The 25,256-nt window shown below is 38.0% G+C and overlaps 1 protein-coding gene across 7 annotated transcripts in view; it reads right to left on the reverse strand.

The window, feature by feature from the left end:
• CTNND2 (catenin delta 2) overlaps positions 1 to 25,256 on the reverse strand; it is a 935,473-nt gene that overhangs the window by 689,487 nt on the left and 220,730 nt on the right. The gene's annotated exons all lie outside the window — the stretch shown is intronic.

Here is a 25,256-nt window from a genome sequence, read left to right on the forward strand (position 1 = left end):
CGAGAGTGAAACTCCGTCTCAAAAAAAAAAAAAAAAAAAAAAAAAGTTTAAAAAATTCATTTCAGTTGATTGTGCTTTAACGGCTATTTACTTGCAAATAAGGTTGACCCTTTATCTACTGGTTCCTCATCTACAGATTCCACCAATGGCAGATCAACATTATTTAGAAAGAAATTTTAAAAATAAAACAATACAAATAATACAAGTAAAAATAATACACTATAACAACTATTTTCATAGCATTTACATTGTATTAGGTATTATAAGTAATATAGAGATGATTTGAAGTATATAGGAGGATATGCATAGGTTACATGCAAATGCCACATCATTTTGTATAAGACACTTGAGCATCTGTGAATTTGGGTATCTGCTGGGGGAGTCCTGGAACCAATTCTCCTCAGATACCAAGGGTGCGTACTAGTAAGACTATATTCTTAATATAGTGTATGCAATTAGAATGAATCCTTAACTCCTATAAAAGAATAAGTTCATGCCTGGACTGTAGACTTCAAAGCATCATTCTCTTATTTGCCTGGTACATTAAAGCTTTCTAGCATTTGCATGCACACTGATGCAAGGACACACAACTGGTACATGACTCTACATCCAGAACTAGAACAAGGGAACATGGAACAAGGACCCCTGATGCCTGCTCAATAGACCCTCCCTACACAGATGCAGTGGCCACTCCATACCATCCAGCATGTGACACATTGAGCCCAAATGCGACTATGATAAGGGCCACTGTTTCCTGCATTAGGGCCTGGTGTTTTAATGCTTTCTCCTTTACTTAATGTTTGTTTCTTCTCATTGACTTTCTGAAATGGTAGCTGCCTAATTCTATAATTTTGACCCTGAAGGTAGCTCCCATTTTCAACTCTTACTCTAGAATTCAGTCTTACTGGAAGGGAACTACATTGTTTAGTTTCATGAAGATTTTTTCTGTCCTCAACATATCATCTTGCTGCCTTTTATAAAAAAAAAAAAATCAATTGACTATATAAAGATATGGCTGTTTATTTTCTATACTTAAACCAAAGCCATACTGGTTGTTGAGACCTTTTATGATTTTTATTTACTTGTTATACCAGTTACTGAGAGATAGATGCTGAAATTTCCAAGGATGGCTGTATTTTCTATTTCAACCTTTAATTCTATCAGTGTTTGCTTTATACGTTTTGAAATTCTATTATTCCATAAACATACATTAGGATTATTATGTCTTTCTGTTTCTACATAAAGACCTAAATCCCATTAATTTTTGTTTTTCCTATGTTTACTTTGACAAAAATTAATCAATAATAATGGTAATTATCTGATATTTGCTTTTACATGATTATTGTTTGCATAAAATGATTCTTTCACTTTTCTTTCAAAACATCTGTGACCTTGTATTTCAAATGCAACTTTTTTAGACAGTTGGGTTTTGTTTTTTACCCAATATGGTGACTTGTACCCTTTAAATAGAATGTTTAGTCCATTTACATTTAATGTAATTATTAATAACATTGGATTCAGTCTACTATTTTTATACATTTTTTATCTGCTGATGATTCACTGCAGGAAGTATCACTCTAAGGTGTGTTGCCTTTTTATCTAGCCAGTAGTTGAGCTACAGGTGGAGCACTGTGATTCCTTCAGGCTTTGGTTTATGTTTTGTCATAGTCAGTGTGTTCTGTTTTACTCTGTAGTAACAGGAGATCACTTTTACTCTAGGCTGTGCATATTAGTTCACTCTCACACAGCTATAAAGACATACCCAAGACCGAGTAATTTATAAAGGAAAGTTGACTCACAGTTCTCTGCATTGCTGGGGAGCCTTCAGGAAACTTACGATCATGGAGGAAGGTGAGACAGAAGCAAAGGCATGTTTTACATGGTGGCAGGTATGAGAAAGAAGTGCATAATAACAGAAAAGCCCCCCACTTATCAAACAACCAGATCATGTGAGAACTCACTCACTAGCACAAGAACAGCAGGAGGGAAACCAACCCCATGAACCAATCACCTCCCACCAGGTTTTGCCCAAGAGATTTGGGTGGGAAGAGCCAAACTATCACTGTGGCTATTGGAGGGATCTCAGTTGAATTCCCAAGTTGATCAGCAAGGTTCCTTCACTCTGATTAAACCAGAAATCCAAAATTTCCCTTTATTGCATGACCTCTGATAGTTCCACAGCAGCTGTTTTATCTGAAATCTTTAGTAATCTCATCCTGTGAATGAGCATGCAGCCCCCAGCCAAGGACCTGAGAAAACAACCATGCAGACTTTACATTCCTCAGCTTCTCTGATAGCCTCTGATGTTCACATTCCAATTTCCTCAGCAGCACCAAACTGATCTCAGCCCCTTATCTCACCAAGACACCAACTTTCTGCAATTTGGCTTTCCCTCCTGTGTTAGTGTTGGGAAATTATTTGTAGACAGAGTTGGGACAAACATAAGTCTTATCTCATTTGCTTCCTTTCCCTCAATAACCAAGCCCTGCACCAGTTGTCCAAAGCCCAAAAACAGTTGCTTCATATATTTGTCCAGTTTTATAATTGTTTATGTCATGAGCATCCGTTAGCTGCCAGTAACGTCTTTATGGCCAGAAGCAGAATTTCAGGCAGATACATGTTAAGAAGGGTTCTTCCTGTAGTAGTAATAGTATATAATACTTTCAGGAGAATTGTAAACACTTAATAGTCTAGAATATTGGATACTTACCCTGAAGTAGTGAGAAGACAGGATGGAATCAGATTTTGAACTTCAGCTGTCAGTAAAGAGTCTTTACTAGATTAGCAATGGAGAAACTTTAAAGAAATTTGAGCTGATGGGATGAGATCAACAGCTTCTGCTTGAAGAAATTTTAATCTGGGTGAATTCATCAGGTACTTGTAATGGAATGAGATCTGCATAGGCAGACTAGTTAAGAAGATGCTACCTGAGATCACAAGGCCATGAACAAGGATGGGGGCAGGAGAAATTTAATGAAAGAATGGGAATAAGTTACTTTATAAAGGTCTACCATTGGATGAGTATGATACGAGAAAAGTATAAGTTAAAGTGCGATCAAAAGTATGGAGCCTGCCTGATTTAAGGAGAAAGAGGATGATCATTGGACAGAAGGGATTTGGGAACAATATCTGACTCTGGGAACAATTACATTAATGATATCATTTTGAGTATGAGGCTGGTAAGATATCAAACCTTGAAAGAGAAGATGCCCAGATGGCAATGACCAATAGATGCCTAAATATATGGGTCTACAGCCTCTGGAGTAGACTCACTTCCCAAAAGAAATCTGAGGATTTTGTATACACATAGGCGATGAGTAAGTTACACAAGAAAACAAATTAGGATAAAATAGAATCTGGGAGGAAAAATAATTTGAGAAAGAGAAGATGTTGACGTTGACAGTGTTTCAATTATTGATACTTTGGTATCCTTAAAAATAATCCACATATTTAAAATATTAGTCTAGTTTGTATGTGTGTACATGTGGGCATGTGTTGCAAGCTGAAATAATAACCTTAAAAATGTCTTAGTTTATTAAGTAGTATTAACTCACATGATCATAAGATCCCACAATAGGCTGTCTGCAAGCTGAGGAGCAGGGAAGCCAGTCTGAATCCCAAAGATGAAGAACTTGGAGTTCGATGTTTGAGGGCAGGAAGTATCCAGCACCGGAGAAAGATAGAAGCTGGGAGGCTAAGCCAGTCTAGGCTTTTTATGATTTTCTCCCTGCTTTATATTCTAGCTACGTTGGCAGCTGATTAGATGGTACCCACCCAGATTAAGGGTGGGTCTCCTTTCCCAGCCCACTGACTCAATGTTAATCTCCTTTGGCCACACCCTCACAGACACACCCAGGATCAATACCTTACATCCTTCAGTCCAACCAAGTTAACACTCAGTATTAACCACCAAGATTCTCATAGGAGCATAAACTCTATTGCGAGCTGTGCATGCAAGAGATCTAGGTTCTGCACTCTTTATGAGATGGGACAGTTTCATCCCCTAAACATCCCCCTCCCTCCCCATCCCAAAACCCCATCCACTAAAAAACTGTCTTCCACAAAGCTGGTCCACAGTGTTGAAAAAGTTGGAGATTGCTGGTCTACATGAAAGCTGCAAGTAAAAAAATAAAGCAGACAAAATATTTCCAGTCTGTACCCACTTGAGAAGGCACACACCACAGTATTATGCCAAAACTAGGATGTTATTAAGCCATGAGTTGTGAGAATGAGAAGTGAGGCAAGCACCAAATGATTCTCAGCTATTTTTAAGATTTTTGTTTTAAGAAATGCCTCTAGCTGGGGTCTAAAGAAATGCAAGACTCCAACACAGCACCCACAGAGTCACTGCAGATGGTCTGCCACACATTTGTACTTTCTGTAAAGTGGTCATGACATCATAAAAAATGTGTCTGCATCATTGATTTGAAATATAAGACTTTGACAAAAATTAGATCACCCTAATGTTCTCCACTTGTCTTTAGATTGATCCATATTAAAAAGATGATCAAATTTTCCCCACTAAAGAGAAGATATTCAATCATGAACTTGATTTTTCCATTCCTATCTGCAATCAACATTTTAATATATACAGCCTATCAATAAGTACAGTGGAAAATAGAGTTATATAACTACTAAAGTGCTTAATGAGTAGAACAGAGATATTCCTGGAAGAAAAATATATCTATTCCTGGAAAACAACAATGAGGAAAACCATTAAAACGTGATGTATTCCTAACAGCATGAACTAAACTACATGTGTGTGTGTATAAAGTGCATGTGGTTTCAATTAATACAATCAATTTTTTTCTTAATTACCATCCCCAAATACTCTATTCTAATGCAGTATTTAGAAACAAGAGACTAATAAAGCCAAATTTAAACTTATAAAAACCTTAAAATGCTTTACCAATACAAAGACTGTATAAATCAAAGATTATTATAATTAAAATATTCCAGAATGGAGTCATAATTTGACCTAGAGAGAATAAGAAAATATGTACACTAAAGTGTTTGATATGTATTATAATAATATTTAAAGATATTCTTTATCATTATATTCACAGCTAATAGCATTAACTTATTATTCTTCTAAATTACATTAGTTTGTGAAATTAATTTTAATGATAGTAAAAGAGATTTGATTGGAAACACTCCCAAGTAGCATTTCTTAGCAAGCCAAGAAGGTTGAAACCATCTCAAGACTAGATGCTATTCCTTCTTCAAATTCCATTAGTTGCCAACATATCTCAAAGCTACAGAGAACTTAATGTAAAAAGTTTAGTCTGGAAATTTGTTCAGACCTGAACGTCTCATTTAAAGTTGCTAATGAAAATGTTATTTCATAATAATATAAATTGGTTGCTAACCTTGATAACTTTATTCAAAATATCATATATATCAAATACTTATATATATATATATATACTATATTGTTATCAATAGAACATTTTTTAAAACTTCACTTCTGTGTCATACCTTGACAAACACTAAGAGTTTTCAGGGCTGACTGTATTAAGTTGACCTTCAAAAATTAAAAAGAGGCTGGGCACGGTGGTTCACGCCTGTAATCCCAACACTTTGGGAGGCTGAGGTGGGCAGATCGCAAGGTCCGGAGATTGGGACCATCCTGGTCAACATGGTGAAGCCCCCATCTCTACTAAAAATACAAAAATTAGCTGGAGATGTTGGTGCGTGCCTGTAATCCCAGCTACTCAGGAGGCTAAGGTAGGAGAATCACTTGAACCAGGGAGTCAGAGGTTGCAGTGAGCTGAGATGGTATCACTGCACTCCAGCCTTCTGGCAAAAGCAAGACTCTTTCTCAAAAAAAAAAAAAAATTATCATTTTTTTTTGAGATAGAGCCTGTGTGTGTGTGTATATATGCACACACATCTATATATACACACATATATGTATATATATACACACACACACATATGTGTATGTACACACACACACACACACACTTTAAATTTTATAACAGAAACTCATGAAAGTACCAAAATCATTTATCATAGGAAAAACATTTGCTCATTTCCTAAATGTCAGATGGCCTTTGGGTTGAGATCCTTTTCACCCAAATTATGCGCTCCAATTCATTTCATTCACTATTTCCTCCATGGATACTTCCTAGGGAAGCTAGAACTGATAATTTAGTCTTCCATTCTCCACAGAATGAAGTGCTCCAACAGGTCTTGTTCAGGGAATGAAGTATGAAGTCATTCTTTATTGTTGGATTAAATATATAATTGTAAAATAAAAGCAAATTAATTGCATTGTGAAATCGCTGCTTTGAAGAAAGAATCCTAGTGAAAGGAATGCCTCCTCAGGATGAAAAGTCATGAAATTTTAATATTTGGTGTCACAGGTTTCCATTACTCAAGCTGCTAGCCTTCTTTTGATGGTGAGCACTAGAGTGAATTGAAATTCAGTTTCCCATCCAGATTTCCTATGAATAAATAAAGTCATGCTTGAGTTTACAAATAACTGGGTTAATATTTGCCATTGGTGCATAGTGCATCTCCATTCAGAGCTTAATAGCAAAATTGTGTAGTCTGTGGGCTAGCTGGGAACCTTGCCTGTGACTCTCAGCTCCATTACTTACCAGCTATGAGACAGTGAGCAAGTTATTCCACCCTGCTGCTTCATTGAAAGAATGCAGATAGTGATACCTACATTACAGAGTTGTGGTACTAGTTTACAGAAGTGGTTCTGAATAACATCTAGTTCTACCATATAGCAGGTTAGGTCATGAAAACAGAATGCCTGAGCCCATGTATAATTCTTATAACATTTCCACAACCACAATGTTACTGTCTTTAGGGATTTCACTTGAGGGGAAAATAGACTAAGTGACAGGAGGGTTTTCTCTCATTTCAGAAGTAGTAATTTGGTTTTATAGTTCAATGCTATATGGAATATCATCTTCAAGCATGGCTACTTCTCGGGCAGTTTTTATATTCCAGAATGACAGATTTACATAATGGCTTGTATACTCAATAGAAAATATCAACTTGCTCTTCTTCTCTCTATCATAATACTGATGTAAAACAGAGAGAAAAGTGAGATGTGTATTCCAGGGCCAGTTGAGTGAGAGGAGAAAGAGGCAATGAAGACCCTAACTTTCCTGACTCCCATTGCTTAAACACATTTGTTTTTGTCCTTCCAAGTGGACCACAAGGGTTATCCTCCTGCTTCACAACACAGTGTTATGCTTAAAAGATGACAGCAGAAATACGTAGGGGAAAAAAATGCATCATTTTTCTTAATCAGGAATCGTATATATTATGAGCAAAGAAATACAATTTCCAAAGATCTAAGCTTTTCACTAGACTTGCATGCAGTGACCATATGATTATTAAATTTTTTAACCAAGCTGAATGTGTACTACAGAATGATAGCCAAGAAGGGTGACACTTAAGCCCCAAACCTAAGATTTAGGGGAATAAAGGCATGTACACAAATTGCAACCTGAAATAAAGTCATAGCCTGTGGTATAACTGCAAAGTCTATGCACTGCAAAAAAGCACCTGGAGAAAGAGGTAATTAGAGGCTGAAATTGGATGCTCATTAAATTATCTAAGCTATGCACCCCCCTGGTCTAGGGCTGTCTCTTCCAGGAAGAAGAAACATTCCAAGTCAGCAGACTTGTATCAACCCAAAGGGGAAACCAAATACCTTAGAAGTCCAGAATGAAATAAATACATTAAGAATGAAACAAAGATAAAAGAAATAATTATTTTCCCTTGAAAGATTATTGCACTCTTCAGAGACGTTTTAAAGAGTTTTCATAGACAGGATTGTTTCAATTGTCACTTCAAAATTTAAAACCAAGTTTTTCACAGATTAAGATGAAGGAGTACGTTTGGATAAAAATAAAAGTGTGCTGTAATGCGATCATAAAATGGAACTAAGCATGCCTCATCATTGGAATTGTTCTCTTTCTTGGCCTGTTTCTGTAATGTACAAGGGAAGGAAACCATTTCAGATTTTCAACTACTCTTTTTTAATGTAAAGTGAATGAATTCTTCTACACTTCAAATTGAGAGATTCTGATTTCTATGTAACTAAAGAAAGTCCACAAACTTGTACAAATAAGGCCAAATTTCTTCTAATATTCTAGTTTATCACTTCAATACTCACGAGTTTTATAATCAGAAAATGCAGGGTCTATTTTAGGAACACATCACTCCTGAATTTTTCAGAAGTTCTGGAACTTACACAGTCTTTTTATATAAGATAAATCGCATTTTTCCAAGCAGGGAGTAGTAGAGAATACATAAAGTAATCATTGTAGATATTCACTTCCTATAGTTCTCTCTAAATAGTTCTCTCTCAATTAATTTATAGGTATAGCTATCATTATACAGATAAATATCCAGATACAAATGCCACTATGTTATAAACGCATATTTGTGGCTTTTGCAGCTTTTTTATTTTTTGGGAAAACTGCTTTAAAGGTTGAGCAAAGACTTATTTGAAATTGTAGTAAATGATTATGCATAAGTTTTGGGTTTGATGAGTTAAAATTAATTTGCAATACTGTTGCTTTACATTCAGAAATTCGGTCTAATCTTTTTCTCATACTTTATAATCTGATTCTGAAGGCTGTGTTTCACTGTTTTGTAAGTCTGTGCAATGGTCTCAAGCCCAAAGCACCATAGATTTGAACTGGCATTACCATGCTGAATTATTTAACCCATATTAGAAAGTTAGCTGATTTTTACAGGAAAAGTGAAGAGAGAATTTAGACAAGACATTAGTAACTTCAGATAAAAGAGAAAAATAAATATAAAACTGATAAAAAGCATATCTAAATGTTTGAGGCTCTATGACTGATCAGCATATGAGTCTTAAATTAGAGCCACAGAAAGAGAGTGAAGTGTCCGAGTGTTGGCTGAGGGGTGACGGTTTTGATTTGTGCATGTCCTCTATATCATAATTATGACTAGATTGGCAAGACCTGGGTATATTCAACCTCATTTTAAAAAATAAAGCCCAATTTATTCACAGAGGTTTGGGAAACAGATTAAGCTATTATTAGAAAAAGTCCTGCTTAAACTACAAGAAGTAAACGCAGCGAGTTCTTGATTCCCAAACAACTCTACAATGTTGTTACTCTAAGTGTTAATTCTTTGAATATCTTTTGAATTCCAAATACAAGGTACACCAGTAGATTTTAAAGTGAAATCATATTTACAGCTTTTCCTCCTAAGGAAATAATCCACTGACTTTCAAAATCATAGCAAGGTTAAAAGACAGTATATCCAATAAAACATATGCCAAGTTCCATTATGGCCTTTCTCAGCAATTTAATGAAGACAGATTTTTTTCACATATGCATATATTTTATTACTTAACTTACTAATTTTAGAGTAGTTTTAGGTTCACATCAAAGCTAAAAGGAAGGTAAAAAGATTCCCCTACACTTCCTACTCCCCCACATGCAGAGCCTCCCCCATTATCAACATCCCCTACCAACGTGGTACAGTTGTTACAACTGATGAGCCTAATTGACTCAACATAATCATTTAAAGTCCATAGTTTACCTTAGGGTTCACTCTTGGTATTGTGCGTTCTATGGGTTTGAAGAAACATATAACAACATGTATAGATACTCAGGGACATGGATTTTTGCAACGTTAGAGGTATATCATTAGAAGTGGGATTGCTGAGTCAAAAGGTAAAATGCATATGTAGTATTTTTGTTTGTTTGAGATGGAGTCTTACTCTGTTGCCCAAGTTGGAGGGCAGTGGTGTGATCTGCAACCTCCTCCTCCCAGGTTCAAGCAATTCTCCTGCCTCAGCCTCCCAAGTAGTTGGAATTACAGGCATGTGCCACCATCCCTGGCTAATTTTTCTACCTGTTTTAGTAGAGATGGGGTTTCACCACATTGGCTATGCTGGTCTCAAATCTCGTGACCCTGTGATCCGCCCTCCTCGGGCATATGTAGTTTTGTCAGATATTGCTATATTCTTTCCAATGGAGTTATCGCAGGTTGCATTCCTCCCAGCAGTCTCTAAAGGAAGGCAGAATTTTTGAGGTGCCTAAAATATTTATTCAAACTAAGATCGCCAATAAAAGTATTCTGAAAGGCATAGAACTGAAGAAAATATAAGGATTTACTCAAAAAAGTAGGAAAAAAAGGCATTTGATATGCAATACTCATACTTGAAATGGGAAACAAGCCCATCAGGTAAACTAGTGTATAGAACAGAAACTCACTTTCCACAGGACCAGCCCAGTCCCTGTTTTAACCGTGATACCCAATTTTCCAACTGCCACTGGCACTGCCCATGGAGACTGATCTTCATCGAATCTGTGTTCGCCTGGCAAGTGCAGTCATTCTGAATCCAAGTAGCGATGAATGCCATTTGTCAGCAAGCGCAGTGGGAGGGAGGGAAGGTGACCAGAGCCCTCAGAGAAACCATGGAGGGGCAGTTCTTATTCCTCACAGAATCCCATCTTCTCTCACCAACTCTGTATAACCCGACCCCCCTCCAATTTTTAACTCTTTTTATATTTTGGTATTTTGTCCCTATATTTTGCATTCGCCAGTCCTTAAAATCACAGGGGACCCAGAAGAGATTTGAATGTAGCACCAATCAAATTCACTAAATATAAATGTTAAAAAACTGTTATGTATATATATAACATTTTCAATTGCTTATACCATTTATATATATATATAACATTTTCAATTGCTTATATGCTATTTTCTTAACTTTATCTCTACTGCCTTTTAGCTATAAAGACAGCTTTATAGAACAGCTTTCCTTCCAAATGGACCGGTATTCTTAGATTAGGTACTTAAGTCCACATCACAGCTTCATATTGTCACCCTTTCTGTGTCACCTTCAACTCTGTCCCAAATACTAAAAAATAAAAGGTGAGAAGTTCTTAGAGTCATGGCAGTGATTTACACGTTACATGTATCTTTAGTATTGTCAATCCTGGGCTTTTAGCACCCAATTTATGGGGTCAGGGGTTAAGAAAGAGGCCAGTGGGGTGAAATTCAGTGAATTAATATAATGAAGATCATCTCGCAAAAGAGATGAGCGTTTATGAGTGACACACATCTCTGAAATTTAAGAACAGCACTTAGCACACTAAACTGTCCAAGTAGTACTTGAATGCTGACTTTTTTTTTTTTGTAAAAACTTAAAAAGAAAAAGATGTACATTCTTCAGAGCTATTTTTTCAATACCTGAAAAAAATCTTGTAATCCCATAATTGGTTTGTGACATATGTTATCATTCCTTCACAGAGTTTTCAACTCAACTTGAGCCATTCCTCTTTGGTGCAGATAAGCTGTATTTTATATTCTACTGCAGTTCTCTGCCATATTTCTTGACTTTCAAATCTCAAACTTAGAACATTTCTTATGAAATGTTTAACTTCCATTAATGTCAAACCTGTTTCTCTTTTGTATAAATTAATATATTACCATTAAATTATATTTAAGTTTACCAAATATTTCTCAAAATTACCTCATTCTCTTTAAAAGATAATCCAAAACTTGGTCCTCAATTAGCTTCTTCCATTGTAAACCAATCCTTCCTTTCTGAACTGGCTTGCTTAATTGATTGTATGCTTACTTTTTGATTCTGTTAAACAAACTTAAATTTGCTACTGCTGTATGTAGTTAAGTGCAACCTAACCTAGTGTGTCAACCAAGAGCAAACCAATTTAAGAGTCTATTGTTGCAATAAGTAACTATGTCTCACCCAATCACAGTAGTCAAACTTCAGCCAATCACAAGTTGCCAACTGATAAGACTGTGTCCTTATAAGGCAAATGCCTCATGACATCTTGCTCAAATAGGGCAAACACTGAGCTGTAACCAATCAGGCTGTTTCTATACCTCCTGTTCTTTCCTGGTCTAGAAATACTATCTGCCCACTTTGCTGAGTAGAGTTTGCTGAATCTCTCCTCGTTTTGAGAGCTGCCCAATTTATGCCATTCTTTGCTCAGATAAACTATGTTAAATTCAACTTGTCTGAAGGTTTCTTTCAATAGATCTGACTGGTTTTCCAGTAAGATGATACCAGATATACTACTATAGTGATTGTCATTTCTTAGAAATGAATTAATATCAAGACTAATGTGAAGAAGAGGAACTGGCTTTCGGCAAAAATACTTAAAACTCTAATAGATAATAATGTGCTTAGGAAGTGTGAACACATGGTTATGAAACCCTTAAGTTAAAAAAGGCACATAATGAAAGCCCATGTATTCGAGTTTTAAGTCATTCAAAATTGTGAAAGGAAACATTACAAGTAAGTTCTATTTTGATCACAGTTGTGTGTAGTTTCTACATAAAACACCTAGATTTCATTGTGCTTGTCCAGTATCATTACCAATGCATCTAACAAGTGGTCCAGACTGGTGACAAAGGTGACGTGAATCTGATTCAGGTAGTATCAAGCAGAACCCTGCAGAGGTCCCACTCACATTGGAAATGCATTTTTGGCCTTATTTTCTACTCCACCAAAAATATTATTCTGGTTAACATCCCATAAACAGGCAGTGAACTAAAAAGAGGGAGAGAGCGTTCCTTCCTGATAGCAGGAAAAACATTCTCTCTACCACAGACCATGGATGGGTACGTGTGTCAGACAGAACTCTGACAATAAGCATTTAAATATTACTTGGCACTGACAATACAAGAACGCATCAGGATTCCCTTTACTATCTGGAAAACAATCTAGACAGGTATCTTAGAAAACTAACGTAACAGATCAATCCACTTCCTGTCAACTAAAGTTACCTCCTACTCTGACAGAAATGTGTTCTTATTTATTATTCAAATGGCTGCAGCTTACCAAATCTGATTATCTATCAGGAGGGAGACTAGGTTTTCTGAAGTAGTGACTTCAGAACTCCTGACTGGTATTTTACATTAATAAAATTAGCTAGAGCTCTAGACCTGCTGAGTCAAGAGCTAAAATAAAACTCCCCAACCAGAAATCCATCACCTGGATAGTGCAAGCGGCCACAATGCTGGTGGTAGAGTCTTTGATGGGTGTCCATTGAAATGAGGAGGATTAATTAATGCTCTGACAATCATCAACCTTCAATAGGAAATTAAATGTTATTAGGACAAAGCCCTCTAGCACCACTGATCATTGATATGAGCAGGGAACTAAGCTTAACGTGAGCTGCTATGTCCATCTCACACAAATTAATCTAGCTAAAATACTGCAAACCGTGCAGTATCACAAACAAAATTAAGGTGAATATTCCATTAGTAAAGAGTAACAAACCTTATTTTAAAGTACTATATTAAGAGTATGGCAAGTTACAGATAAGTTCAAGGAAAAAAGTAAAATGTTCTGCCCTGTATACATGAAAAATCCAGAGTACTGGGGCTTTTGGCTCATTGGCTCCAGGAACAAAGGGCAGGTGTATGCGTGGTGTTTTGCCACCCACTCCACACCTCTTACTTCCATTTCTTTACTTGCCTCTGCTTGATCATATTGATGGATATACTCATTCTACATGGTGCTGAGACGGACACCAATGGTTATGGAATTACATTACTCTAAAAGGTTGATATCTCAGAGGAGGGAAAAGATTCTGTTTTTCAGCATCCCTTTCATTTTCATGGGGGACTCTGACTGGCCCTTCCTGAAATGATGCTCATCCAGGAACCAATCAGTGTGATCAGGGAGATAAGATCCTAGATGGGCAGTCATGAGTCACATCCCTAGCCTGGAGAAGTGAAATTAACAATCCCAACAGAATTACACAGAATGACTGGTTACCTAAATGAAAGGAGCTGCAAAAACCTGTAACTCTACTACAGACACATTATGTACTCAATCCATTCAGAGGGTTAATTTACTGAGTACCTAGTATAGGCCAGGCCTTGTGCTAAACCCTATAATGCCAGAAACATGGGGATTAAAACTAGTGCTTCTATCCCTATCAGAATTAAAATACTATAATTCATTGAAGTCTCAGTTTTATACCATCTTTAGGCTTATTATGCTAGACCATATTATAAGCAGGTATCTCTGACACACGGTATGTAATGAAGTCCAGGAATTGTCAGCCGGGCTGCTTCTCACTCCCTCAGGAGTTAGTGACTTTCACCACAACTCAAAGCTTTAGGGTTAGTCTTTGGATCATTGCTTCATTGGTTGCAATCAAGTGGCTAATTTGGTGGTCCCTGTCTTTCCCAACACTCATGTGCCTCTTTACCTTCTGAACCCAAATATGCTCAAGCCTCTCACATACTACCTAATTAAATATGCCAATCAACAGCATAATGGTTTGTTGAATTCGACCAAAGAGTACAATCCCACTAGTGGCTGCTAATGATATTAGTAACGTGTCCTGTGGTGGGCACTCATAAAACTGAGGAATGACAACAGCCAGCGCCCTGACCTCATAGAGGCAGCATTGTGGTGAGAGAGACACAAACCAAACGACTAGTAACACATTCATCTGTTATTGTGGTCATTGTGATGAACGTTCTAAAGCACAATCACTGGAATTACACAAGAGTATAATTCAAGTACATAACTTATTCTAGGAGACTAGAGATTACGTTTCTCAAGAAAGAGACTTTGGAAGTGTAACATGAAGGAAACTCAGGAATTAACTAGGGGATGTGGGTGGCAGGAGTGAGAGAGAATGCTCCAGAAAAATAGGACATTCTAAGGAAAAACTCTGAGGTGTAAAGACCATAGGATACTGAGAAACAGGGAGACAGCCAGAGTAGGGAAAAGTGAGAACAGCAGGTGGACATCACCAACCTCTGAGGCAGCGCTTAGATAATGCAGGAACACAGAATTAGGCTAATGCTAAGGATTTGGCTCTTTATCCCTAGAGCAGCGGTTTCCACACATGACAATTTAGCCCCCCACCCACACCTCCACATTTGGCACTGAATGGAGACATTTTGGTTATCACATTGCCACAACTGTGGTGGTAGGAGTGGGGAGGGGGTGTTACTGACACATTTAGTGGAAAGAGACCAGGGCAGCTGCTAGACATCCTACCATGCTCAGGACATCCCCCTACAACAAATGGAATCATGTCGGACTGAATGGGAAGAATGCTGAGGTTAAGAAACTCTGTCTTAAAACAGCATGAGGACCTAGAAAGGTTTTCAGCTGAGAAATTATATTAAAATGTGCGTAACATGCACTTAAAACAACCAAAATATTGTTCCTATCAGGAAAATGAATAGGAGGAGGAGAGTGAGTAGATGTATGTAGGCTGATAAAAGAAATAACCCAGGAAGTCAGGACAGAAATAATGGCACAGAGTGGCGGGCAGGCTGCAAAAAAAGGACAGGATGGACAGAGGCAAGATACATCATGGAGAACAAGCCAACAGGCTTGCTCATCACCAGCCAAGGGACCAAAGAAAGGGAAATGTTCCAAGAATGACTCCTATGGTTTTGGCTGTTAGGTAAACAGCTATACCACTCACTCACAACAGGAATGGTAGTGGAGAGAAAACCACACGTTCAGTTCTGGACATGCCAAGCTTAAGATGTCTGTGAAACAGGAGGGTGGGGATCTAGAGAATGAGAGGGAGAGGCTGGGCTGCTGATGTCAATTTAGAGATGTTTATGATGGCCCGTGAGTGATCTCAACCAGGACAGACAGAATGAGATGCAAAGATCTCCAGCTGAGCCTGGAGGAATTATACCCACAGTTGGGTAGGGAAGAATAAACTGGCTAAGAAAACAAAAGAACAGTCAGAGTGGTAAGAGAAAAACCAAAGGAGAATAACAGTTTTTACCTAAGAAAAGAATTACTTCGAGAAAAATGGAGTGTTAAACAGTTCAGAAGAGAGACCAGAGATAAATGAGAGCTGAACCGTGTCCACAGCTGACACTCCAGAAGTACTCACATGAATCTAAAGGATGCAGATTCAAGTCTTCTGAACGTAATAAAAGCATTTAAAAGAAAATTAAGTCAAAAACTTGTGTCTGCGCTGACATGTGCCCTGTGCCCTAACTTTTCAGGTTCTCTTTCTCTTTCTTCGTTAGTCTTCTTCAACAACCCTGATCTTACTGTTTATTCCACATGGCTTCTATTGTGCACATGCTGAAGTCTCTAGGAAATCCTGCTCTTGAGGGGAAAAAAAAACCATCTCTTTCCATTCCCAACAGGGAAGTTAATGAAGGGATAATGAATGCAATAGAAAGCATAAAGATTAATTTATTTGTATAAGTCAACAATTTTTATAACTGTGCAATAATCTTAATTACAGTTACTTGTCGCAATGTAATTCCCACTGACCATGCCACGTAGATACATGTAGTAATTTTATGTGTACTTTCTAAAACAAATTGGTTTACACCTGTTAGAAAGGCTGAGCTTGCCAGCTACCTGCAAGTTTACTAATTACCTGCTTTGAAAATCTGACCTATCAGGAAAGGGTTAATTTTTCTCAGTAGCAATCCTGTGGTCACCATTTGAAGTAATTATCACAATAGAGTAAGAAACAGACAAGCTGTCTACATATGAGGTGACTGGAACAGCATGCTGGCCTTCTGTGCAGGTAAGTGCCTGCTTGTTTTCCCAAGGTAACTGGGAGCAGCAACTGGCCTATCTGTAACTTCCTGCCATTGAGACACCATGCAGAGTCATAGAGCATTTGAATTATCTCCGATTTCTACAAAGAAGACAGGCACACACTGCACACTGGTTTAACGTATCACAGTTTCATATGCTCTTACTAGACTCTCACATCTTTATATGAAAGTTATTCTCTGTGCCTGAAGCCCTGGGCACTTCTATTGGGCTGGGGAGGATATTTTTTAGAAACCAACAGACGGAAGCAAGATGACAGAGAAAGCCGAGGTGCTGAAAATTGCCCTTGCAGCTTAACATCCAATATTCCACAGGCGTTCCAAACACAACTTATTCAGAATCATTTGCACATTATCCCAACATCCGGATAGACTCATAAAAATGTGAAAATGTCTACTTTGGTCAGCAAATGTATTCTAAATAAAAGAATTGTATCATATGTATACTGGAAGGATATTTCTTTGTGGAAACTTAGAGAAAAAAGGTTCCTCCTTTAATTTCTTTCTTAACTGTCTTTTTGCTGTATTTATAAAGATGCAATAAATTTGGAGCTACATAAAGCAACACATTTCATGATACATGGAAGGTGAACAGAGGAAGAGAGGCACAGTTAATGTTCTTAATGGCAGTACAGAAAATCGCTAAGCACCAAAAATGCACCCGGAACTGTATGACGGGCAGGTAATACAGGGGTCCTTGCTCCTTGATGGAAATGCAACACATGACCAAACCAAGAGCTTCATAGATTGGCATGTAGTCTGCTGTTCAGATAGGATGAAAAACAGAAACAACAAAACTCTAAAATCCTACGACTGAAAATATTCCAGAAATATGCAACTATGAAGGAGGAGGTAACGGTAGAGGAATTTACAAACTAAATGTGTAGAAAACATAATTAAATAATTACTAAATTCATTGGAACAGAATACATGGCCCCACAACACAATTTAAATCACATTTTCTACATCACTTCTTTGCCAGTCAATGATGCATCGATTTGTAATCTCTTCTGTATTTTCTGATGGGTCAGTTTGCTCTGCTAATTTATCATGCAATTCTGGGGTTTATCTATCTAACTAGTTTCTCACGTATTTTAACCTTCACTTAGAAATCCACAGACATGTAATAGAGACTTAACACATTTAAATATCCTTTCAAAAGCAGTGTATTAAATAGAATATTAAGTTTCCATGTCAGAATGTAAACTCCAATGAGGTTATAAAAATTTCACTGAAAGAATTTTAAGTATTCTGAGCAATGCAAAGACTATTTATCAAACAGCAGTGGAAAATAAATAGGTTTCATTACTCCAAACATTTACCCTAAGTCACATATTTATACCTCAATTCACAGCCCATAATAAAGCCATTAATAGAATAATCATAATCCATATAAAGACAATAATTTCTTTTCCAAAATACAAATGAATCATTTTTAATAATCCACAGCACAACCTAAGCTAGCGATCCTGTAACCGTTGAAGATTGTCTGCACTTACACGGTACTTTGCCAATAATCCGTATTCTTCTTTTATTTTCTACCGAACTGCTCTTTATAAAGTACTCAAAGAGAAAACTAATGCATCCCTTCTTAAACTTTCAAGTGAAGGCAAATATACTCTGGAAAGTGAGTTTCTAATCTCTCTCCTTCAAAAAGCCACTTGGAATCACATAAACAAGAAATCTCTGTTGACACCCCGTGGAGAAACAACATATAAAGCTGTAGACGGCATGACTACATCTTTCCGTTATGATGACTGACAGACTCTGGGTCAGAGCCCTGAGTCCTGGAGTGCCGCCCATGTTTCATTTCCTCACTGTAACACGAAGGGTTTTGAGGAAATCAACGCTAAGCTCTCAAGAGGCCTAACATGTTACGACAGTAAAAATTCTAGGATTGCATGATTTCAGGGAAGAGAATAAAAAGGGTATAGATGTAAAAATATACCACTATGATGCCCATCCACTTTTAATCAAGAAAGACAGCTACTGTTAGGTTTTTATACGGTATTTTTAATAGAATAGAAATAACACAAATATTTAATGAGATATATTGTAAAGGATACTGTTTTATTGAAAAATCTGATCATTTTAAATTAGCGTAGACCATTCAATATACTTTTCTTTATTTCAAATGCATATTTCCTTCTCTAAACACTCTATTTCTTTCAATAAGATCAAATATATTAAGTCATATATCCAGTCAGCAAGTTGGTCATGGCACAGTTAGTACATGTACTGTGATTTCCACCTTAACTCCTACCAAGAGTGTGAATGAGTTTGAAGTTGCATATAGGTACGTATGTACATAGCTGCCTTTTCCTTGAAGAATGAGAGTTTGAAGTTGCAGTAGGTATGTACGTACATAGCCTGCTTTTCCTTGAAGAAGATAAGCAAACAATGATATACAAATAAAAGGCATTGTATGAAGTGATAATCTTAATGGCCTTTAAAAATATGATCAACAGCATTCCATGAGCAATTAAGTTACTACCAAAAAGTGATCACCTATGAAACTTTATATAAAATTACAGAATGTTCAAACTCTCAATCTCTGCTTCTCACTTCCACGAAAAAATAAAAATAAGCACTATAACCTATACTAAAGTACAGGAGTGAATTAGCAATCATTAAACATTCAAGGATTTAATTCTATGTAATAATGTCTCTAATCATACTTAAGAGAGTTTATTGTTTTGAACTGCTGGTAGTTACTTCAGTCCCTGTGGCCCATACCTAAATACCCTATATTGAAACCAAATGAAGGAATTAATATAAATATACAGGGCCTACAAAAACATGGGGAACCTCTCCAGCTCTGTCACCTCTAGGATAAAGAACCAGCACAGCTTTTGGTGTTTTGTTTGCTTGCTTGTTTCACACTGACCTGTGCTAGGCTCACTAGGGAAGAACCTGCTCCCAGGGAATAGCATGTTTTTATGTCACTCACGTTTTCAGAGAAAAGCTGCCATCTTGGAGTCTGTATTTGATGCCAAAAGGGGAATTCATAGACAGACAGAAGTATGTTTGCTTTGTTTTTTTCTTTTCCCTAGAAAGATCCCTTACAAAATGAACTGTCAAGGTGCCTTTCAAAGCCATAGTTATATTTGTTATTACTGACAAAAGAAATCAGGAGGAGTAACTAACAACTTTTTCGTAGTTCAGTTTGCTGCATGGAACTTCTGAAGAGAAGGACAAATGATGACTCAAGGAGAACTCCTACTAAAAAACTGCATAAAGACAAAAAAAGGCATGAAATGTTAGGCTTATTAGAAATAGCACACTAAAGCATGAAGTGGGCTACAAAGAGCCTTGATGTTGCAGAATATAAGAAAAATACCGTAGTGCTGTTTTTCCTATAGTACTCTGTTAGGTGATCGGGTGATTGTTCCTATAGTTACTGTGTACTTGGTCACCCACTATAGTAAGTCATCTCAGCTGAACTTCTTGAGGATTTTATGCAAATCAGCTCCTTTAACTGCTTTAAAACAGGAAGATTTTCTCTATTTCTGAAACTTTTTGAACTTCCTTCGTTAGAATACCTCCCACCACAGGCCGGGTGCAGTGGCTCACGCCTGTAATCCCAGCACACTTTGGGAGGCCAAGGTGGGCAGATGGATCACAAGGTCAGGAGTTCAAGACTAGCCTGGCCAACATGGTGTAACCCTGTCTCTACTAAAGACACAGAAAATTAGCCAGGTGTGGTGGCAGATGCCTGTAGTCCCAGCTACTGGGGAGGCTGTGGCAGGAAAATCACTTGTACCTGTGAGGCAGAGGTTGCAGTGAGCCAAGATCACGCCATTGCACTCCAGCCTGAGCGACAGGACAAGACTCATCTCAAAAAAAAATTTTTTAAAATTCCCACTATAGCCGGGCGCAGTGGCTCACGCCTGTAATCCCAGCACTTTGGGAGGCTAGGGCGGGTGGATCACGAGGTCAAGAGATCGAGACCATCCTGGTCAACATGGTGAAACCCCATCTCTACTGAAGATACAAAAAAATTAGCTGGGCATGGTGGCACGTGCCTATAATCCCAGCTACTCAGGAGGCTGAGGCAGGAGAATTGCCTGAACCCAGCAGGTGGAGGTTGCGGTAAGCCGAGATCACGCCATTGCACTCCAGCCTGGGTAACAAGAGCCAAACTTTGTCTCAAAAAAAAAAAAAAAAAAATCCCACTATAAATACTCAAACAAGTAGGAACAAAGAGAATGGTCCAACCCTTCTTCCCTCTGCCTGTTAATATAATAATCATTGTCGTGAAATCATTGGACTGATGCTTCACAAGTTATAACCTTCATCTTATTCATAGTGCAACCTATCAAAATGGCCATGTTGTCAGCTGAAATAGTCTAGTATCATCAATTCCTCAGGGTTTACTATAAATATTTTAGAAAGCAGATTATGATAAAAATAATTTAAAAAAAACAAAACAGTATACGGAAATGCCAATACTATGCTGACCCTAAGACATTTTTCGTTGTCCATACCTAGAGTCACAAATTTAAATGAGGGGCAGTAGATGAAGTGTGTGTGTGAAGGTGCTGGGCATAAGAGCTGAGGGTGTCTTGGAGACAAAGGTGAACACATATTGAGTCAAAACTGGTTCAATTTCTTTAAAAATAAAAGTGAAGTGGTGGCCATCATATTAACCTACAGGCCACAAGTAGTAGATTGTGAACACAGTTCACAATCTCACCTCTCATGAATTTCTTATGACAAATTCATAATTAATCGAGCTTTCTGGTTATTTGAGTGCCAGGTAATATTTGATTGTGTGTGAACTAGGATCATAATGGCAGATTTAGGGTTTGAGATACACGAATTCTTTCACAAAACAAATTCTTCTAACTATGGCTTACTTTTCCAAACAAAAGGATTATATTATTAAACTCAACCTTTTAATCTCTTAATATGGAAACTCTAAAGACAGTACACTTTACATATATCCACTGAAAATATTTTTTAAGTTAAATTCCATCAACAAATCATACAAGAATCATTCAGATGCTAACCCAATCCTACTACTGTGAATTGCAATTTGATGAATACTTGCAATATTATTCATCGCTACAAAGAGTATCTCAGGTAATTCCCTCACAATAAACCTATATGAGAGTTATTTTCCTAGTCTAGAGATAAGAAAATGAAGACTAGAGTTGTTTATCCTTAATCTTCACATTCCCTAAAAAGAAGTCCCCTTAGCATTCAAATCTGTTACAAAATAAGCATAAAGATTTGCAGAAGGCCTGGCACGGCAGCTCTCACCAGTAATCCCAGCTCTTTGGGAGGCCAAGGCAGGCAAATGAATAGCTTTGAGCTCAGGAATTCGAGACCAACTTGGGCAACATGGCAAAACCCTATCTCTACAAAAACTACAAAAATTAGCCGGGTATGGTGGCATGTGCCTGGTGTCCCAGCTACTCAGGAGGCTAAGGCTAGAGGACTGCTTGAACTCAGGAAGTGGAAGTTGCAGTGAACCAAGATTGTCCCACTGCACACCAGCCTCAGTGACAAAGTGAGACCATGTCTCAGAAAAAGAATATATATATATATACGGAAAAACTCACGTGAAGCACTGCACTTTGGAAAATTCTCCTACAGTACAAAACATCAAGTATATAACAAGAGGCCATGGATAACTCTGAGAGGCATTACGAGAGCCCTGCCTGTCCCAGGCCACTTCATTTGCTATTGGCCACAACTGACCTTCATTTTCAGTCATCTTGTCCAGCAGCACTAGGAAGGCAATCAATCTTTTGTAGGAGTGATTTTTTTTTTTTTTTTTTTTGAGACGAATCTCGCACTGTCACACAGGCTGTAGTGCAGTTGCAATCTCGGCTCACTGCCATGTCTGCCTCCTGGGTTCAAGCAATTCTCCTGCCTCAGCCTCCTGAGTAGCTGGGACTACAAGCATGTGCCACCTCGCCCAGCTAATTGCTTTGTGTATTTAGTAAAGACAGAGTTTCAACATGTTGGCCAGGATGGTCTCAATCTCCTGACTTCGTGATCCGCCCACCTCAGACTCCCAAAGTGCTGGGATTACAGGCGTGAACCACCATGCCTGGCACAGGAGTGAATTTTTTAGGGGAGGGATGTGCTATTAAATTATATAATAATAATGATACTACTGTTTCTAATGAATAACTTATATTTGTTTTTTATATTTGCCACATTTAAAGATCTCTCCCAGAAGTATGTGTGAGCTCCAAAAAGGGGTTTTCATTAGACACTACTTCTGGCTCCACATCAAAGTATAGGTCGTGCTGGTGAATAGTGGAGGGAGAAATGTAATAAATTTCCAAATGTGAGCATGTTACAATATTTAACAATATAGTTTATTAATGGAAGTAATGCATATATATATTTAATATATTAAACATATTCTTATATAGAAGTATATATATAATACACATGTAGTATAAATATGTATTTATATACTATATGCATCTATAATATACTATATTATACTATAAACATATATACTACATATACTATATACTTATATATCATCTATGTTTTTAAAATGTAGACAAAAATGGAAAATATAGTTAAAAAGGTAAGAAAATGGGACTTTTCATTTATCCCTCCCAGTGACGTGTCTTCAAGAACTCTATGTCACATGCCCTTTATATCTACATGTGCTATGATTCAGTCTAGTTTACCTTCCCAAAGTCTTTTAAACTCACCCTCTCCCCTTGTTTTCACTATAATTTACCTGGTTAAGTTCTTGGTCAAGTTTTTGCCTGGACCACTCCAAAAACCTCCAAACTGGCTTCCCAAACATATTGACTCTCCAATTTATTCTTCATGCAATTGCCAGAGTGATCTTGCTAATACACAGGACTGATCATGTCATACAACCTCATCCCTGACCTTTAATATTCTTCAATGACTCTCACGTGAACCCAACTGCATTGCAAAGGCAAGAAGGGGCCATGATCATCGGCCTCCTGCCCACCTCACTGGCTCAATGCCTTGCACTGCCTCCCACAGTCATCACAACAACCATAGGAAGCTATTTTCAGGGTCCCAGATACACCATGTTCTCTTTCCTACCTAGACTCTAGGGTATGGATTAAACATGTGGGATCCAGCAGCAGTCTACCCAGATTCAAAACCTGCTGCTCCCATGTAGTCACTGATGCCTGGGCAAGCTACTATACCTGTTTAAACTGCAGGAGGTAGCTGGACCTGACTCATGGCTTAGGTGTGAGGATCATCAGATGAATGAGATCATTCTCGCAAAGTTTTCCATACAGTGCTTGGCTCACACACAGGTGATATCTGTGGGCCTTCTTTCCATAGCTAAAAATGCACTATACTGCACAAGAGGGAAAAAGTCTTATCCCTCATGGAGCACATGTTCCAGTGGAGACAGACACTGACAAGTGTAACAGATAGTGTGTTGGAAGTAAAAACTCTCATGAAGAAACTAAAGCTGGCCAGGAGTGCCATTTTCAGTAGGCTGAGTAGGGAAGATATTAATGGGAAAGTGGCATCGGACCAAAGGTTTGCAAGAGGTGGGAAGGTGAGCCACACAGAAATCTGAGAAAGAAATATTCCAGGCAGAGACAATTGTAAGGCAAAGACCGTGAGATGGGAAATGTGCCTGGTGAGTCTGGAGAACAGAAAGGAGATCAATGTCTGGAACCAAATCGTACCTGGGCCAGTGACAACGAAATCAAAGAGAAAAGTGGTGGTGAAGGTCATGGTGGTTTGGGGGCCACTTGAAGGGTATTGGTTTTTACTCTGAGTGAAGTGGAAAAGTGACTGCCACTGGCTATTACTTATTAACGTTACTGGGAAGTTTCAACTCAATCTTCCAAGCTGGCTCAAGAGCTTCAAGTCCCCCACAGGATATCTGAAACCTCTATTATGGCACAGCAGTCTCCCAATTCCCCATCTGAACTCCTGGAAGAAAAGGCTCAGGGATTCATCTCAGTGTCCCCAGTGCTCTGTGGGTTGCTCAGCACGCAGGAATGGCTCAATTAACAATGACTTTGAGAAGACCCCAAAAAAGTATCCATTCCACAGTGCACTAGTTATACTCTGCATGATCCTAAAAATAGTGATGGCAAATAAGCATATGCCTTCTGCTGACATCATGTTGGAATTCTCAGCACTTTCAGCTGGACTGTTTTGCTAAGATTCTTTCATTTTACAATTTTCAAAAATTCTTGCACGGGTTATCTAAATCTGTTTCAAAAATAACCCTGTGCTGTTTGGATTTAAGTATCTCCATTTTCCAAATAAGGAAATGGAAGCCCAAAATATCAAGTGACGAGTGGAAGTCTCAGTTCTATAATTCAGAAACCCACCACCCAGGAGAAAGACCCTGAGGCTTGTACAGAATGCACAGCTGCTTATGACACAGAGAGCATCCCTGTTAAAACGCCAGCAGCACAACAAGCTGAAGCAAGGCAGCAAGAGGGAGACAACAGACGAGATAATGGAGCAGCACTTGGCACTGAGAGGAAACAACCAAAGCAGGAAGAATTCCATTCTGCATTCACTGATCACAGACGGAGGTGCCCTTTTGATGAATGACACAGAATAAGAGGTGCTGTCAAGAGACACCAAGATGACTGGGAAACAACAGTATTGACACCAAAGTTACTACTGGTCCTGTCTGTTCTCTGCACTGCTGTGTTATTCTATTGCATTTTTGTCAGATTCTAATTCCCCAGTAGCAGTACGAT

The sequence above is a fragment of the Aotus nancymaae genome, unplaced genomic scaffold (assembly GCF_030222135.1).
Source record: "Aotus nancymaae isolate 86718 unplaced genomic scaffold, 86718_ANA_hifiasm-v0.15.2.pri h1tg000014l, whole genome shotgun sequence".
In the NCBI taxonomy this organism is placed as follows: domain Eukaryota; kingdom Metazoa; phylum Chordata; class Mammalia; order Primates; family Aotidae; genus Aotus; species Aotus nancymaae.